Genomic DNA, 6,000 nt, shown 5'->3' with positions numbered 1-6,000 from the left:
TAACTTATAGTCATATTACACGTGACAGTAACTTATAGTTATATTACACCTGTCAGTAACGTGTAGTCATGTTATACCTGACAGTAACCTCTAATAATATTACACCTGGTACTAACGTGTAGCTAGACTACACCTAACAGTAACTTGTAGTTATATTACACCTGGCAGGAACTTGTATTCATATTAAACATGGCAGTAACTTGAAGTTTTATTACACCTGGCAGTAACTTGTAGTTATATTACACCTGTCAGTAACTTGTAGTCACATTACACCTGGCAGTAACTTGTAGTGATATTACACGTGGCAGTAACTTGTAGTTATATTACACGTAGCAGTAACTTGTAGTTATATTACACGTAGCAGTAACTTGTAGTCATATTACACCTGGCAGTAACGGGTACATATTACACCTCGTACACCTGGCAGTAACTTGTAGTCATATTGCACCTCACGGTAAATTATAGTTATATTACACCTCACTGTAACATGTAGTGATATTACACCTGTCAGTATCTTGTACTCATATTACACCTGGCAGTAACTTGTAGTCATATTACACCTATCAGTAACTTGTAGTCATATAACACCTGGCAGTAACTTGTAGTTATATCACACCTGGCAGTAACTTTTAGTTATATTACACCTGGCAGTATCTTGTAGTGATATTACACGTGACAGTAACTTGTAGTCATATTACACCTGGCAATAAATTCTAGTTATATTACACCTGGCAGTAACTTGTAGTTATATTACACCTGGCAGTAACTTGTAGTCACATTACACCTGGCAGTAACTTGTAGTTATATTACACGTAGCAGTAACTTGTAGTCATATTACACCTGACAATAAATTCTAGTTACATTACACCTGGCAGTAATTTGTAGTTATATTACACCTGGCAGTAACTTGTAGTCATATTACTCGTGACAGTAACTTGTAGTTATATCACACCTGGCAGTAACTTGTAGTCATATTACACCTGGCAGTATCTTGTAGTGATATTACACGTGACAGTAACTTGTAGTCATATTACACCTGGCAATAAATTCTAGTTATATTACACCTGACAGTAACTTGTAGTTATATTACACCTGGCAGTAACTTGTAGTCATATTACTCCTGACAGTAACTTGTAGTCATATTACTCCTGACAGTAACTTGTAGTTATATTACTCCTGAGAGTAACTTGTAGTTATATTACTCCTGACAGTAACTTGTAGTCATATTACTTGAAGTTATATTACTCCTGACAGTAACTTGTAGTCATATTACATATTACCTGACAGTAACTTGTAGTGATATTACACCTATAACTTGTACATATTACACCTGACAGTAACTTGTAGTCATATATTACACCACCTGGCACAGTAACTTGTAGTCAGTATTACACCTGACAGTAACTTGTAGTGATATTACACCTGACAGTAACTTGTAGTTGACAGCAACTTGTATAACTTGTATCATATTACACCTCACCTGACAGTAACTTGTAGTGATATTACACCTGACAGTAACTTGTAGTGATATTACACCTGACAGTAACTTGTAGTGATATTACACCTGACAGTAACTTGTAGTGATATTACACCTGACAGTAACTTGTAGTGATATTACAGTAACTTGTAGTGATATTACACCTGACAGTAACTTGTAGTCATATTACACCTGACAGTAACTTGTAGTGATATTACACCTCACAGTAACGTGTAGTGATATTACACCTGACAGTAACTTGTAGTCATATTACACCTGCAATAAATTGTAGTTATATTACACCTGGCAGTAACTTGTAGTTATATTACACCTGGCAGTAACTTGTAGTCATATTACACCTGGCAGTAACTTGTAGTTATATTACACGTAGCAGTAACTTGTAGTCATATTACACCTGGCAATAAATTCTAGTTATATTACACCTGGCAGTAACTTGTAGTGATATTACACCTGTAACTTGTAATCATACTACACCTGGCAGTAAATTGTAGTCATATTACACCTGGCAATAACTTGTAGTTATATTACACTTGGCAGTAACTTGTAGTCATATTACACCTGGCAGTAACCTGTAGTCATATTACACCTGGCAGTAACTTGTAGTTAATTTATACCTGGCGGTAACCTGTAGTCATATTACACCTGGCAGTAACTTGTAGTCATATTACACCTGGCAGCAACTTGCAGTCACAGTCATTTGAAGTATAATTTGATTCAAATTGTCTGTATAAATTGTTTACGTGCGGATATTACATTGTCAACATGATAATGTTTTTACTCATTAAATTATGTTTAGTATAACTGTTATTTGTATAGAGTAACATGTCATCATAATTTTAATACAATATTCAGTTTTTCATTCTACACAGTTTCATAAATTTTATGTAATGCTAGTATCAGACGACCAACTGTCAGCACAACGTTGGCCAACTTTCTGCTCTCACAACTACTACGACTGTCCACATTCAACAGCCAATGATTAATTAATCAATGTGCTCTAGTGGTGTTGTTACACAAAAACAACTTTAACTTTAATTTTCTACCACTGTCCAATTGCTAGTCTGGGCGCTCTTACAACTCGATTTTCATTGTACAGCTTAGTTGTTAATCTGAGTGCACCCGTCGTAAGTCGGAACTTGGAGAAATTAAAACGAAACCGTTGTGTTAACCAACTTCGTCGTGACAGTTGACAGTCACACCCAGGATAAGCAAAAGCATGGTATGGTATGGTATAATTTTGATTAATTCTTTAGTGAACATAATACCGTGTTCACTACCGTAACCAGGATGTTATATTGAGGAACCCATATTGGTGGGGGGTGGGCAACCTACATTATGTAAATGTATGTATGTATGTATGTATGTATGTATGTATGTATGTATGTATGTGTGTACGTACGTATGTACCAGGGTTTCTGCCAGAGGGTAAAATAGGTATGGCACCATACTCAAATTTGTTTGCAGATTAATTAATTTTTTTTTTTTTTTTAATTTAACCTTTAGAAAAAATTAGTTACTCTTATCATTAATGTATGATTTTCTTAACCCTAACCTTAAATGTAACCCCCTGTTGAACGTGATTGCATTCAATTCCATAGTGCCATACCCAAAAATTTCTTTCTGGCAGAAACACTGTGTATTGTTACGGGTAAACCACCACAATAACAAACAGAAACCCATTAATTCTTCATACTCCCTACACATATATAATTTTGGGAGAGGCAAGTTACTCTGGTCCATAAACACACTAAATAAAAGTACCAGGCTATGACACACTGTGTGCCAGACACAGATTCCACATATGAGACTGTAACGATGTCACCAGTATCGACTTCGCTGAGATTGCATAGGCCAAAATACATGCAGTTTTCTGCCGTCTGCCATTTTGCTTTTTTTATGGAATAGTCTTCAAGAGGGGTGAAAGCCTCCAAAGTATGTGACATAATTAATATAAAATCAATGTTCTTTAGTGGTGTCTTTAAACAAAACAAATTTAAAAAAATAATAATATGACGTCATCACGTTTGCTTTTATATCGTAACATGTTATGATGTTGTTAGAAAAGTTATATCCTTTCACCCCTCTTAGAGAGTATTCCATAAAAAGTCAAAATGGCAGCTGGCACAAAATTACATGCTTTTTGCTCTATGCGATCTCATAGTTATCATCTAGTATGTGGAATCTGTGTCAGTGTAATGGGTTTTTTCAAGATTTCTGTCTGGACAAAATGTGGGTAAAATCTAACGAAAAATAAAGGTAGGAGAGCAGTTTATGGTAGTTGTTAACATTTTGGTTCCGACTTTAGACCGCCGACAATTTAATCCCACACGGCCCGCCACACTTGATGTTTTCATCTCTCCATCACATATATCTTCCCAACCGCTACCTCTGTAAACGTTCAAACAGCTGATTCATTGACGCAACTAACTTTTATAACGTTCGGTTAAGCTATTTATTACCCATATGGGCAGTGAGATGCAGGTGAATATATTTTCTTTCTCTAGGTAGAGATTATAAGACTGCATCAGATGCGGTCATGTGGGATAGAAAAAGTACACCCTCTGTGGTGAAAATTTCGATCTGGGACGAGGCTTGCCGAGTCCCATCATCGAAATTTTCACCACAGAGGGTATAGGGCCTACTTTCTTATCCCACATGACCGCATATGCTGGAGTCTTTTTCTCTCATTAATTCGGTAAATGAGCCATCATTTTACACGAACAGATAAAGATGGCTGAATAAGTAACTTTTTTATTTGACCATTTTATCATAAACTATACTATCGTATTTGCCATGTTTGTTTCATGTGTTAAATAATTTAACACTACAAATTAACAAGATGGCTTTTCAAATAAAGTTTTAATAAAATATTAATTTAAAACTGTGTATAATGACCTCATGTCACCACCTCACATTAATATGACGTCATATCAGCTGAATGAATTCACCTCGGTGATTCGATCCTGCGACGCAAGCACCTCAAGCGAGCGCTCAACCGACTGAGCTAATTCCCACCCCACATAAACTCAGAAAGATTCCCTTACATGTATAACGGTAGGTATGCATGCCTGTGTGCTTTTATAAAATTTAAGTTTAAAAAAAAAAAAAAAAAAATCCGTGACGCACACACACACACCGGCCGCTCGCCTACCCCACTGACCGTGTTTCACAGCAGTAATTTCCGCAGCAAGAGTGAGGGCAAACAAACACAACAGGCCACGGGAGTATGTGCTGCCTTGACACACTACAGCTTCAAGACCTGCGCGAAAAAAGAAAGAAAAAAAAGTTTGTTTTGTTTAACGACACCTTTAGAGCACATTGATTTTTTTAATCATCGACTATTGGATATCAAACATTTGATAAGTTTGACATAGTCTAAGAGAGGAAACACACCACATTTTCCCATGAGTAGCAAGAGATCTTTTATATTCACTATCCCACAAATAGGATAGCACATAGCGTGGCCTTTGACATACCACTGGCTGGAAAGAGAAATAGCCCACATGCGGGGTTTTAATACTGGGGAGACTGCGACAAGTTTCTGATCGAAAGACTGAAGACTACGAATTTCACAAGATTCGCTTGGGAAAGATACTGGAATCTCTTATGTTTTATAACACTGACCGGCCTCGGTGGCGTCGTGGTTAGGCCATCGGTCAACAGGCTGGTAGGTACTGGGTTCGGATCCCAGTCGAGGCATGGGATTTTTAATCCAGATACCGACTCCAAACCCCGAGTGAGTGCTCCGCAAGGCTCAATGGGTAGGTGTAAACCACTTGCACCGACCAGTGATCCATAACTGGTTCAACAAAGGCCATGGTTTGTGCTATCCTGCCTGTGAGTAGCCCATGAAGTGGCGACAGCGGGTTTCCTCTCAAAATCTGTGTGGTCCTTAACCATATGTCTGACGCCATATAACCGTAAATAAAATGTGTTGAGTGCGTCGTTAAATAAAACATTTCCTTCCTTCATTGAAAGCAACGTGTACTAATAAGCTGTCCTAACGTTTCTGTCTTTATATAAATGACTGGACACATCCCACAAAGAGTTGTGCCCCTGATACAACTCTATGAGGTGTTGGGTCTGTGCCGACAACAAGTGAACAAAGTTTTCCGCCATTACACTCAGAAGGTCGAGGTTATTTGTGCCATGATCTGATTGGTCAACGTCACCAAACGTCCGATTCAATCGTATGAAAATAGAGCAGGTTCTAAACTTCGACTCGTACGCATGACTCTGGCCGATTCAATTGTATGACATGCCACACGTTACGATTTGCTGGTTGGAGTCACTCGTATCGTGTAGCAGGGCCTTAAGCGTCTTTGAGTTTTTCTTAGTTGCATGAAGTAGCTGTAGCAGATACTAGATCTTATGTCTTGCATAGGTTATGACGTCATTGAATTTAGCATGGGAAGTTTTACGGCGTTGGTAATATATGACGTCATATCAATGCGAGTTGATTAGTTTTAGATCGATATTTAGATTTTTTTTTATTAAAACTG

This window comes from Gigantopelta aegis, chromosome 3 (genome assembly GCF_016097555.1).
Source record: "Gigantopelta aegis isolate Gae_Host chromosome 3, Gae_host_genome, whole genome shotgun sequence".
Lineage (NCBI taxonomy): Eukaryota > Metazoa > Mollusca > Gastropoda > Neomphalida > Peltospiridae > Gigantopelta > Gigantopelta aegis.
Note: the sequence above shows the minus strand (reverse complement) of the source record.